This window comes from Diceros bicornis, chromosome 19 (genome assembly GCF_020826845.1).
Source record: "Diceros bicornis minor isolate mBicDic1 chromosome 19, mDicBic1.mat.cur, whole genome shotgun sequence".
Taxonomy (NCBI): domain Eukaryota; kingdom Metazoa; phylum Chordata; class Mammalia; order Perissodactyla; family Rhinocerotidae; genus Diceros; species Diceros bicornis.
The window spans coordinates 29,023,277-29,036,017 of NC_080758.1; the positions used below are offsets into that span (position 1 = coordinate 29,023,277).

Below are 12,741 nucleotides of genomic sequence, written 5' to 3' on the forward strand. Positions count from 1 at the left end.
GTGCCCATGATCAAGGGTTTCTCCGGACTGCTCCTCCTGGGGTTTCAGGTCTATGTACTGCCAGCTTGAGTAGATTGCCAAACTGTGCTTCCAAGCGGCTGCACCGAGTCGCCTCCGACCAGCAGGGCAGGAGAGCTTCCATTGTCTGCACTCCTGCCCTCCCACAATGCCCTCCCGCGGCGTTGTCAGGCTTTACTTTGTGGCAATCTGATGGCTGTGAGACGGTACACGTATTTTATAGCTGCTTTGCCTACTTAATATATTGTCAACTACTTTCCTCAGCAGGAGATTCTTCTATAAGTACATGTTTAATGGTGATTTAAGCTCCACTGGCACTGACGGATTTTCTTAGATGATTCCCTATGGCTGGACACTGGGCTTTCTCTTGGCGGTGAATTGCAAAACTGACTACAGACTCCTCCCATCCTGCAAGCAAGCTCCTTGGCAATGTGACTTTGCAGCTCCTCCCATTAAGAGGCGGAGTCTATGTCTCCACCCCTTGAATCTGGGTTTGACCATGTGACTTGCTTTGGCCAATGGGATCTTTTCAAATAGGAGGCTCCAGAGGCTTGAAAGGGACTCTGCCCTGGGTCTTGCTCTGCGGCTCTCGTGGGTCCCAGGGACCACGTGGGAGCAAGTCCAGGCTAGCCTGCTGAGTGCTGAGAGACATGTGGCCAAGTCATCCAGTCACCCCAGCTAGACACTGAGCCAACCCCAGATCTGTGGGTGAGGCCATGCCAGACCACTCAGCCCAGACTTGACCCACAGGAACATGGGGAATAATAAATGTTTGTTGTTTTAAGCCAGTAAACTTTGGGAATGGTCTGTTAGACAGTAAGAGCTGATACAACTCCAGTCAGCTCTCTCCTTTGCTCAGCTAATTCCTGGCTGTGACCTTGGGCAAGTTGCTGTCTCAGTTTCCCCCTCAGTGAAATGGGGCATGATATCTACCCCTCAAAGTCACTGTGAAGATGGGATGAGAAGACGCATGTCAGTATCACAGGCGAAAACTCCGTATCCAGGGGGTCCTCTTTCACATCCTGGTGGTCTTGGATGTGACTTGTGACCTTTCTCCTCTCCTCTTGGTTCTCTCTACTGCCCCTTTTTATCCAAAACTTACTCATCCTTCCAGGTTTTCTCGAAGGCGTCAATATTTAAAGGTGAATGCACACTCAGGACTTAAGTATTTAATGGCGGTTGTGCGGACACCCCTAGCGCTGGATTTCCAGGTCCCCCCCGGACACGCCTTCTTGAAGTTGGGCGTGGCCACGTGACTTGCTTTGACTAATGTGGATACTTTTAAGAACCGTGTCTGGTTCTCCCTGCTTCCTTCCCTACTGCAGAGACTGGAAGCCTTGTGTTGAGAGAGCTGCAGCGTCAAATGGTCGAAATTCCATCAGCCTTTGTCCTGTGAGGTTGCCATGAGCTTACCTGATGATCCCCATTGGGCAAGAGGCATGAGAGAGAAAAAAAATCTTTGTTGTATTGGCTGTTGGTTATGGCAGCATAACCTATTTGGGGTTGAACTCTGTCCCCCAAAAATACATGTTGAAATCCTAACCCCCAGAATGTGACCTCAGAATATGATCTTATTTGGAAAAAGGATCATTGCAGATGAAATTAGTTAAAAGATGAGATCATATAGGAGTAGGTATGCCGTTAATCCAATATGCCTGGTGTCCTTATAAGAAGACCATGTGAAGATACAAGGGCAGAATGCCACGTGAGGAAGAGGCAGAGGCTGGAACCGTGCAGCTGCCAGCCAAGGAACTCCGAGGATTGATCCACCACCAGAAGCCAGGAAGAGGCCAGGAAGGATTCTACCCAGAGTCTTGAGGGAGCATGGCCCTGCTGACGCCTTGATTCCTAGCCTCCAGAGCTGTGAGAGAATCCGTTTCTGCTGTTTGCTGTGCTTTGTTATGGCAGCCCCAGGAAACTAATGTGACAGCCTACCCTGGTTAATACAGCAGTCAAGGAAGGTGACCTCCTACAGTCATCGCAGCGTCTGTTCAGTGAGACTTCTGTGCATCGGGCGCAGTGCTCCGTGCTCCACATACAATGTTCATGCATTTTTATTATTTGTTATTTGTTTATTTCATTTAGCGTGTGCCTGCCGTGCACCCAGCGCTTCTCTCTGGGCCATAGGGAATCAGAGTGAACAAAACAGCCTCCGCCTCCCAGAGCTGGCTGACTAGCCGGGCAGACGCTGAGCAGGAGGACTTTGTGGTGGGTGTGTGGCTTTTCTGAGGAGGTGGCATTTGGACAGAGACCAGGAGGAGGCCCTCCAGGTCCAGCCTTGGGGATATAGAGGCCCTCTGCCTGGACGCTCCTCCTCCAGAAGAGAAATAGGAAACTGTAGCGAGCTCACGGGCTGCAAACCCAAGGAGCTGTTATAAGGGAGGTTGTAGAAGAGATTCATGATTTATTGTGAAGTTAAAAAAATAACTTCATCCATGATTTCTTAGAGAGGACACAAATAGCCTGAATCATAAGAGAAAAGACTGATAAATTGAACTTCATCAAACTTAATTGCTTTCATTCTTCCAAAGACATGATTAAGATAATGAAAAGGGGGATCACAGACTAGGAAAAAATATTTGCAAAATATATATCTGATTAAAGATTTACATCCAGGATGTATAAAGACATCTCAAAACTTAATAATAAGAAAATAACTAACCCCCAAAATGGGCAAAAGTTTTGAACAAACTCTCAACGAAAGACGAGACACTAATGGCAAATAAGCGCAAGAAAAGGTATTCAGGATCCTTAGTCATTAGGGAAATGCAAATTAAAACCACAGTGAGGTGCCACTGCACATTCACCAAATGACTGTAATCAAAAAGACTGAGAATGTGCACTGGTGATGTACGGAGCAGCAGGAACTCTCATTCATTGCTGGTGGGAATGCAAAATGGGAGAGCCATTTGGGAAACAGTTTGGCAGTTTCTTATAAAGTTAAACATATACTTACCTTACAACTCAGCAATTCTCCTCCTAGGTATTTTATCCAAAAGAAATGAAAACGTGTGTCCACTCATTTGCACACAAATGTTCCTATGAATAGCATTATTCATAATTGCCCCAAACTGAAAATAAGCCAAATGTCCATTAACAGGTGAATGGATAAATAGATTTTGGTGTATCCACCCAATGGAATACCACTCAGTAGTGAAAAGGAATGAACTATAGATGCATAGAACAACATAGATGAATCCCAAAAACATTATTCTAAGTAAAAGAAGCCAAAACCACAAAAGAGTTCATACTGAGTGATTCCATTCATATGAAACTCCAGAAAGACAAATCTAATCTATAGTGACAGAAATCAGATCAGTGGTTGCCTGGGCTGGGGGCTGAAGGGTAGAGATTGACTGGGAAGGGGCACAAAGGAACCTTTTGGGGTGATGGAAATGTTCTATACTGGATCAGAGTGGTAGCTACACAGGTGTATAAATTTGTTAAAACACAAAAAACTGTAAACATAAAATGGGTGAATTTTATTGTATGCGAATTATACTTTAATGAAGCTGATTAAAACAATAACAGGTAGTGTTGGTAAGAAGGAAGTTGACTCTTGGTGGTCACCAAAGTGCTTGACCACTGCCTGCCTGTGAGACCAAGTGCAAGTCACTGCACCTCATCAACAAACGAGAATCACCACCCTCGTAATGCGGTCCTTCATGGGGGTTAGAAATGACACAGGGAAAGAGCTCAAGTGATCATAGTAAGTGATGGTGACAATTATTATCTTTAATGCATAAGGATAAGTCAGGCTCCTTAAGGAGCCTTAGCATCCTTTCTCCATCTACTAAGAATTTATCCATCTATCCATGCATCCATTCGTACTTCCACTCATCCATGCATCCATGCACTCATGCATCCATCCGTGCATCCATTCATGCACTCATGTATCCATCCATGCATCCATCCACCATCTATCCATCCATCCACGCATCCATCCATCCATCTATCCATCCATCCATGCATCCATCCATCCATCTATCCATGCATCCATGCATCCATCCATCCATCTATCCATGCATCCATCCACCCATCCATGCATCCATCCATCCATCATCTATCCATCCTTCCATCCGTGCATCCATCCATGCAGGCATCCATCCATCCAACACCTATCTATTGGACACTTGCTATGTGCCCAGCACTGTGCTCGGCCTTGTGGATTCAGGAACACACAAGAAGAAATGCTTGTTGGTTTACACTTTAGTGCAAGAAAATAATACCAAGCAAAGAATAGACAGAAAATGAATTCCAGTTGCGAAAAATGCTGAGAAGGAGGCTCCAGGGAACCCTGGGCTAGTATAACGGGGTCAGGAAACGCTTCCTTGATAAAGGAACATTTGAGCCGGGCCAGAGGGTTGGTGAGGAGTTACTCAGGCATAGGGTCAGGAGGAAACTTCCAGCAGGAGGCGCAGCACAGGAAAAGGCCCGGAGCAGGGAAGAAGCCACATAGAGGGAAGACCTCCCTTGGGTGTGGGTCTGGAAGGTGTGGACTGCTGATGGGAGCAGAACGGCCCTCTGTGCCTCACCTCCCTGCAGCGCTGCAGTCTGGCAGGGCAGGCGGGGTGGCTGCTCTCCAGCTTTCTGTCCGAGAGCCCCCCCCCCCCCCCCCCGCCTGGGGAGCAGCGGGAGTCAGAGCCAGGAAGCTCTGCAGGGCGTTGGGGGCCTCAGGGGGCCAGGTGGGGGTAGGAGGTGGGCTCAAATCCGGAGCAGGTACGTAGGCGGGGACGGGAATGGGGGAGCTGGCAGCAGGACCTTGCCAGGCCTGGATGCCCAGGCAGTAGGGGAGTGGGGCTGCAGGAGAGGAGGGAGTGATGCCACGGCTTTGAACTTGGGCTTTTCAGATGGCCCTGGGTTCGAGTTCCACCTCTTCCATTATAATTACGAGAACTTGGGAAAGTCGATTCATTTCACTGAGCCTCCAATTCCTCCTCAGAGAAAGGGGATGATTTAAAAAAAAGAGAAGTTAGTAATAGGATCTCCCTGGCCAGCTCAGAAAGCAGCGAAGCATAGGGGTCGGCCTGTGCTCCCGTCACGTCTGCTCTGCTGACCAGCCATGTGACCTTAGCAAATATCCTTAACCTGTCTGTGCCTTGGCATCATCTCTAAAATGATGTCTCAGGGAGTTAGAAACCATAGGTTCTTCCCAATAGCTATACTTCTCTTCTTCATCAGTAACAGAACCCCTGAATTTTAGCTAGGCTCATGTCTCCTGAGAATAAAGATTGCGTTTCCCACCCTCCTTTGCATAAATTGTGGTCTGGTGATTAAATTCTGGCCAATGAGTTGTAAGCCAAGGTGTATATAAACTCAGAGGTAGGGACAGGGCTCATTTTCCTCATTTCCTTTTTCTCCTTCCTGCTGTCTAGAATGTGGGTGTGATGGCTGGTGCTGGAGCAGCCACCTTGGACCATGAGCAGAACCTGGGAATTAAGGCCACGCATGGCAGAGCAACAAGATGGAAGGCCCAGACCTGATTGTCTTCTCTTGGCTTTTAACTGAGAAAGAAACAAAATTCTCTGTTGATTAAGCCAACCCACTCAAAAGGCTGTAATTTCTACCTCGTGGAGGTTTTGTGAAGACTAAATGAATCAATACATGTGACAAGACAGAGCTTGGTTCAGCATGCTGCCAGAAAGTGCTGCATTACTGTGATTACCTACGGGCAATGCTGGGAGGAGTAAAGGAGATAGTGACAACAGCAGGCCTAGCACAGCATCTGACAAACAGTAGGGCCTCCATGAAGGATAGCTAGTATTATTATTGGTGCTGATGTTATTTCGTTATTGTTGCCCAAGTCCTCCAGCCTTTTGTGGTCACACTTTAACAAATGAATAAATAAAAATAGGAATAACAACATATTGATATAATAACAATATGATATTTATTGTGTTCTCTGTTCCACACACTGTTCCAAGTGAACGTGCTAACTCATTTATCACACTTTGTCTATTCTAGGTCAGCAAGTGTTTACTTTTTAATATCCTCCAAATCAGGACGTGCCTTATAATTGTTGGCATCTCAGATTTGATGGGATACACTAGTAACGTTTAATAAAATCACTGCAGGATCCACGAGGCCCATAGTCTTGGGAAGTCCAGGGTGCTCTTCGGTGCCCAGAGAGCAGGGCTTACTCTCTCTAGGAGGTTCCTGCTGTCACATCTCCCCCTGACCTGCTGGTTCCAACTCCCCAGGGTGTCTACGGCCACCTCGGGGCCCCTGGGGACCCTCAGGCCTTCGCCCGCTGGCTGCACCGTCTCTGCCAGGTCTGCTCTGCCTCACGTGGGTGAGTTCCCCATGCCCCCCTGCCCTGAGCCCTGGAGGTGGGGACGGCAGCAGGGGGACCCAGCCTGGACTGGAAGCAGCAGGTGTTTGGCCGTCTCGGCCACAGGGGCCCCCTATCCTTCCTCTCCACCCCCACCCTGCTGCCCTGCCCCCACGCTGTAATCTGAAACTTCTCCCCAGAAACCTGTCCAGGCCTGCAAATAGCCCAGTCGGCACCCCTTTTCTTTCAAGCCAAAGGGTATTGTGCTTCCTGACAGAGAGCTTCCCGCCCGACCCAGGTGAATCTGGCAGCTGTCCTTGGCTGGAAGCCTGCTTTTCACAGGACTCCTCTGCCTGTGATCTGCTGTCCCTGCCGTCGGAGTGGGGGTGGGGTAGCAGTGCTGCGGGGCCGTGAGGCAGCGGCTGAGCAGGAGGTGTGTGAGCAGAGGGACTTCCCCGTCCTTCGCGTCCGCATCCTCCGGGAAGCCGTCCCTGACCCCTCCTTCACCGCATCGCCTCTCCTGGTCCTCATCTGGCACTGAACACATGGCCCGTAATCGCTGAGGATGCTGCTGCTGATGACAAGTAGTAACCGCATTGACAAGACTGACCGCATCAGCACTGAGAGATGGAGAGGTCAAGAAAACAGACTCGAGTTAGTCGGATTGGGCTTCTCTGAGCCTCAGTTTCCTCACCTGTAAAATAGGTTTAACAGCTAACCCCGGTAGCTGCTGGGGGATGACGCAGGGTCAACATACCACCCTTGGCACTCAGAGCAAGGGCTTAATCTGCAAGGGCAATTGATGTTATTATTACTGTTGTCACCACTGCAAGGAACATTCACCAAGAGCTTACCACAGGCCGGGACCTGCACCTCCTCCTACATGATCACCCATGAATAACAGGGTGTTATGATACCCATTGTGTGGTTGAGGAAAACTGAGTTTTAGCGAAGTTAAGAGATGGGCTCAAGGTACCACAGCTGGTGTGTGCAAAGCCAGCATTGCGTCGAAAATGTGGGTGACACCACAGCCTGGGCCCTGACCCAGCAGACTCTGAGCGCCCGAGGGTGGAGGGCCCGTCTCAGTCCACACTGCTGCACACACCGGCCGCAGGAGGGCGCCAGGCTCACTGGGCTCTGGCCTCAGACATCCTGGGCTCATTCCTGCTTCCCACTGAGTGGTCCTGGGCGAGTACTTCACCTTCCAGAGCTCAGGGTTGCCTTTAGAGGTGAGACAATAGCCCCCACCTCGCAGGGTCGTGGGGGGATTAAGTGAGTACGTAGATGGCCTGGCACACAGTGGGGCTGAGGCGGAAGGTAGAAGCAAGTAGGCCAGGCCTGGAGATTCTCGGGGGCAGGCACGTGTCCCCCGGATATCACCTCCTTGGCAGAAACGGTTCTCTGAGAGCTGGCAGCAGGTGAAGTTCTGTGAGTGACAGAAATTCTCAAATTGGCCTGTTTTCTCAAGTGGGGCATTTTTTCGTTCCACACGGGGGCGAGAGGAATGTTCTCAGCCCAGGAGTTGCTGTGACAGGTTCGTTCATTTATGCAGACATTTCCCGCCACAGGTCATGTGAGGCCACCCTGGGGGTCTTTATATCCGCTGTTTGCTCCGCCCCCATCACTGTTCCCTCACGGGTGTCTTCTTATCCTTCTAGCTAGGCTGGAGCATCTGCCCTCACCAAGCCTTCCCCAGGCGCCCCGTGGACATACTCTGTAGCCCTGTCCCCTGTGGTTTCTTCACGGCACTTTACTACCTGATGTCGAGTGTTAAATTTATTTGTCCGTTTGCTGTCTGTCTCCCCTGCTAGATGTGAGCTCCTGAGAGCACAGACCGTATCTAAGGCACTCGCTTCTGTGTCCCTACCGCATACAATATACCTGGCATACAGCAGGTGCTCAATAAATGTTTGTTAAATGGATGAACGAAGTATTGTACCCTCTCATTCAACCATTTCCTGAGGCCTATGAGTTGGGGATTTGCAAATAAACCAGGCATAGCCTGTGGCCTCGAGGAGTGCTCGGTCTAAAGGAAGAAGAGAAAATGTGACAAATGCAAAACATAGCTGGGAAACTCATCTCCAGCTTCCACAGGCTTCACGGAAGTGAGTGGGAGGCAGGAGGGAGGCGGGTACTGTGTGCTGAGGCCTGCTCTGTGACTGGACATCTCACACGCCACATTGGCTCAGGCCACACCACAGCCCACTTCACAGAGTAAGCATTGGGAATTCGGAGGGGTGAAATGACTTGGTCCCAATCAAACTCACGGCAGAACCAGGATTGGAACCCGGCGGCCCGCTTCTAAACTCTGAGTGCTGTTTCCTCTACCATGAGGTCCGTCCTGCCCAAGAGACAGAAGTTAAGCCCAGCCTAAGGGCACTCAAGCCCCCTCATATATAAAATATATAAATTATATGTTTTCACATATAAAAATACTTTATAAGGTATTCTATAAAATGTATTTTTTATATTTTAAATTTTTTACAAAATAAATTTTAATAAAATATAATAATATTTTATTATTATTATTATTTTGCTCATGTAATGGCTACATCCAAGAGTATCAGCCTTCAGGTGTGGCTGGATCTAGGGTCTCAAACAACATCACCAGAATTGGCTCCATTCTCAGCTGGCCTCTCAAGTCTAGTGGCAAGATGGCTGCCTTCAGTGCCAGCCCTCTCATTCCCTCCCCACCTCCCAAAAGAACCAAGTCATGAAGGAAAAAGAAGGTCTCATTACAGGCCTTGGTGTTGGCTAATCCAGTGCCTGTTGCCATCAGCCTCCTCCCCCGATAGAGGCTGTGTAGCCAAAAATCCATCTTCCCAGCCTCTCCTATAGCTGGGGGGCACATGACACAGTGCTGGCCGATGGAGACGTAAGCCCGAGTGGGCTGGCAGGAGGAGGGGCGTTGCTCTGATAACGGGGCGCTGTGGCTGGAGCTGCCCCTCCTCACCGTGTCTTGTCTTGAGCACAAGATGATGACAGAGCATGGACCATCTTGCATCAACGAGGAAAAGGCCAAAAGTCACCCCACTAGCCCTGGCATCGCTAGGCTGGTGAACTCCTACTCCCAAACTTCTTCCTAAGAGAGAAAAATAAACCTCTATTGCTTGAGCCACTGCATTGCATTCCCTGTTACGTGCAGCTGAAAGCTCTCCTCTCTGTCCAGGCCCCAGACAATCCCGGGGAAGGCACCACGTTGCTCTGTCCTGTTCAGGGGTCCTGTTCCCACTGCTGAGCTGACACTGGTGGCCAGCAGGGGTGGGATGTGCCAACTGCCCACTCCACCCACCCCCTCGCCACGTAGGCTGAGAGTAGGCAGGGATGGTCCCCAGTGGAAAAGTGAGGGGCTGTCAGCAGAGGAGGAAATGATGGCTGTGTTCCCTATCCCCAGGGTCCATGGAGAAACAGACACCTTGTTCTTGGCCTAAGCTCTCTTCCATCATTTCCTGGAATGCGGAGATATTGGCTTGTTTGATCCTCCGGGGTTTTTATTGGGGCGGTGGGGGTTGGGGGGTGGGGGGATAATTCAGTGAACTGTCCAGCTAGGGGCTCTTCCTGGGAAAGGGACAAGCTGTAAAGACTGCATTAAATGCACTGTGCACGGCGTCCTTTCTGTGCCCCAGGACCGCGCCATGACCTTGCTCGCGTTCACCCTGTCACATCTGGATCCTTGCTCCCCTGAAGGAGAGGAAGAGAAACCTCGCCCTCCTCGGTGCTCTCTGCTTTCCCTGTAAGGCTTCCGAGCCAGGCAGGCCTGAGTTCAAGCCCGCCTCCCTCACGCCAGCAGGTGGGCTGCCTCAGGCTGTTACCCTGCCTCTGCACCTGCGTCTCTCATCTCATGTGGGGACAGATGGACCCTCCGTGGGGGAGGACGGCAGGAGAGAGAGTGAAGCAAGCACCGGGCCCACGGTGGCCCTGAGGCAGCAGCAGCACGGAGCGTGCTTTCTCCGCAAACCCTTCCCCGACAGTCCCAGGATCCCAGGTGGGAAATCTGCTCCCTGAGGCAGGAACCATGGAGTGGTGACAGCCCCGCTGCCGCTCTCTCCCAGGCGCGTGGCCAGGCCACGTTCCCCAGCCTCCCTTGAGGGTAGGAGCAGTCACGAGGCTCAGTTCCATTTCACCACACGCCTTCCCCTTCCGTGGGCTTCACGCACACAGGCCTGGAGACCTCGGGAGCCACGGCGGGAGGCGGAGTGTGGCTCCTGGACTCTCTGCTCGGGAGAGCCGCTCACTCGCTGGTGACACCGTGTGAGACTGTGGGTGAGTGAGAGGCAGACCTGCATGGTGTCTGGGGCATTCCGCCTTTTGGGCTGACTCTCGTTATCCACTGCCTGTTGTGTGTGTGGGGGTGGTGGCTGGAACGGCTTGTAGGGTGGGCGATGGGTGGCCCATCAGGGAGGGCATTCCGTGTGGGTGTCGGCAAAGGCAGAAGGCCGGAGGTGGGGAGGCCTGAAGGGCCAGCGGTGACCACACTGCCTGGTGCTGAGACCAGACTCTCCTCGAGCCCTCCTCCCTCCCTTGACAGACAGCGGCCCACGACATCAAGCCTGGAGTCGGGGTAAAAGACTAACAATAACAATGACAAGGACGGTAATAATAATGGAATCATTGCCAATAGTCAAGAACACTTACCACTTGCCAGGCGCTGGGTGACTGCTCCATAGACCTGACCTCACTCAATCCTCGTGATGACCCAGAAGGAAGACTGTTGTGTCGATCCCATTTTACAGATGAGGAAACAGAGGCCCGTGGGGCATCCAAGGACACTTTCCAACAGGCAGTGTCTGTGGAGGGCAGCACTTCCCTGAGATCAGCTTCCTTCCTCAGCACAACCTTTCCTCGGGGTTGTGCCTTCAGTCTGCGGTGCGCCAGGCACTATTTATGGGGCTGAGGACACAGCGGGGAACAGACGAGATGAAAATCCCGGACCTTGTGGAGCTGCTAGCCTAGTGGGGAAAACGGGCAATAAACACAGACACACAAACAAGAGGCATGATGACAGGGATGAGTAACATGAAGGCAACAGGTAGGGAAGCTGTGGGGGACAAGCAGAGGAGGTGGCCCCGTGAATTTAGATGCGAGAGGAAGCCTCCCTGACACTGAGCTGAGGGCAAAAGGAGTGAGCCACACGAAGGTCTGAGGAAGGGTGTTCCTGGCAGAGGGAACAGCACGTGCAAAGTGCAAGTGCAAAGGCCCTGAGGCTGGACTGAGCTTGTCTTCAGGGAACAGAAAGGAGGGCAGTGTGGCTAGAGCGGACTAAGCAGGAGAGGGAGGGGCGTGACGAGGCTGCGGGGGGGTCCAGGATGGGACAAAGGACAAATTTGTGTGGGCAGTGGTAGGAGGGGCAGAGGACTGCCCTGGAAGGACTCATCTGGGTGCCAGCTCCAGGGGTGCATGGAGGGGGTATCCATGGAGGAGAGGAGACAGGAGTCTCAGCCCAAATTTACCCCCCGACTTGACTTCTCTCATTCTTGCTCTTTCTTGGCACAAGTGGAGGCTGGGGCCTTGGGAGGGTGAGGCCCAGGCCTGAGTCCATGGGCCCCGGGAATGACGAGGCGCACTCCTGCCCTCCTGGAGAGCCTGACCGGGAGCAGAGGAGAGGGAAAGAGAGCCCTGAGAGTCAGCGCCCTCACAGCGCCTGCCCTGCCTCTGCTCTGCTTTGTGGCCTGGGGCTGGTCCCTGCCCGTCTCCAGGCCTCCCTGTGCTCCTCTGTTTGAGTAGCGGGCTGGTCTGGCTCCACTGTTGTCCAGCTGTCAGTCCTTGGGCAGGCTATTTAACCCCCTGTGCCTCAGTTTCCTCATCTGCACAGCGAGGACGCCCGGTCCCTGGGGTTATGGTGAGGAGTAAACGGACAGTGACTGGACCTCAGTGGCTCTCCAGGAATCACTGTTATCTTACCTTCTATTGCTATTGTTCCTGTGCTGTCAGCATTAACGCAGATCCTTTCTGAGGCACCTTCCGGCTTTCAGACTGGCCTGGATGTGGCCGTCCTGCCCCCTGGGCCGGTGTTGAGGGGCAGCGTACATCTTCCTCAGCGATGCTCTGCCTGGAGAGGGGTGGGCAGCGGGCTTGACCTCCCCTCCACGAGATGGGCCCCGTCCCCTCTTCCTGCCCCAGCCCTGCAGCTCCCCCTGCCCAGCCCCCTTCTGCAGGGACCCAAGCGTTACTGCCCTGAGAAAGGTGGTTTCCACCAGGAGGAGGAGTCAGGACCAGGAGTCATCCCTCAGGCCTAAATGACCATTGCGGGGGGTGGGGGGTGGGGGTGGGGGGGTGGGTTTGTTTTTGAGCCTGGAGGGAGAGGAAGGGGTGGGAAGGAGCAGGGGAGGAAGTGGAGATGAGCCCCCAGCTCAGCTGCGGCCTCCCGGAGGACGGTCTTGTCAGGGCCCAGGGCACCGGGCTCCCCTACACCCCTGGCGCTTCCCTGCCCACTCCGGCTCCTGCCCCAGCCT

General features: G+C 52.2%; 1 long non-coding RNA gene across 1 annotated transcript; it reads right to left on the reverse strand.

The window, feature by feature from the left end:
- Positions 1–6,467: 6,467 nt before the first annotated feature.
- Positions 6,468–12,301, reverse strand: LOC131418576 (uncharacterized). Its single transcript, XR_009222921.1, has 4 exons — positions 12,191–12,301; positions 10,925–11,238; positions 7,009–7,076; positions 6,468–6,909 (listed from the first exon to the last, which is right to left on the reverse strand). It is a non-coding gene; the product is annotated as an uncharacterized LOC131418576 (long non-coding RNA).
- Positions 12,302–12,741: the final 440 nt, after the last annotated feature.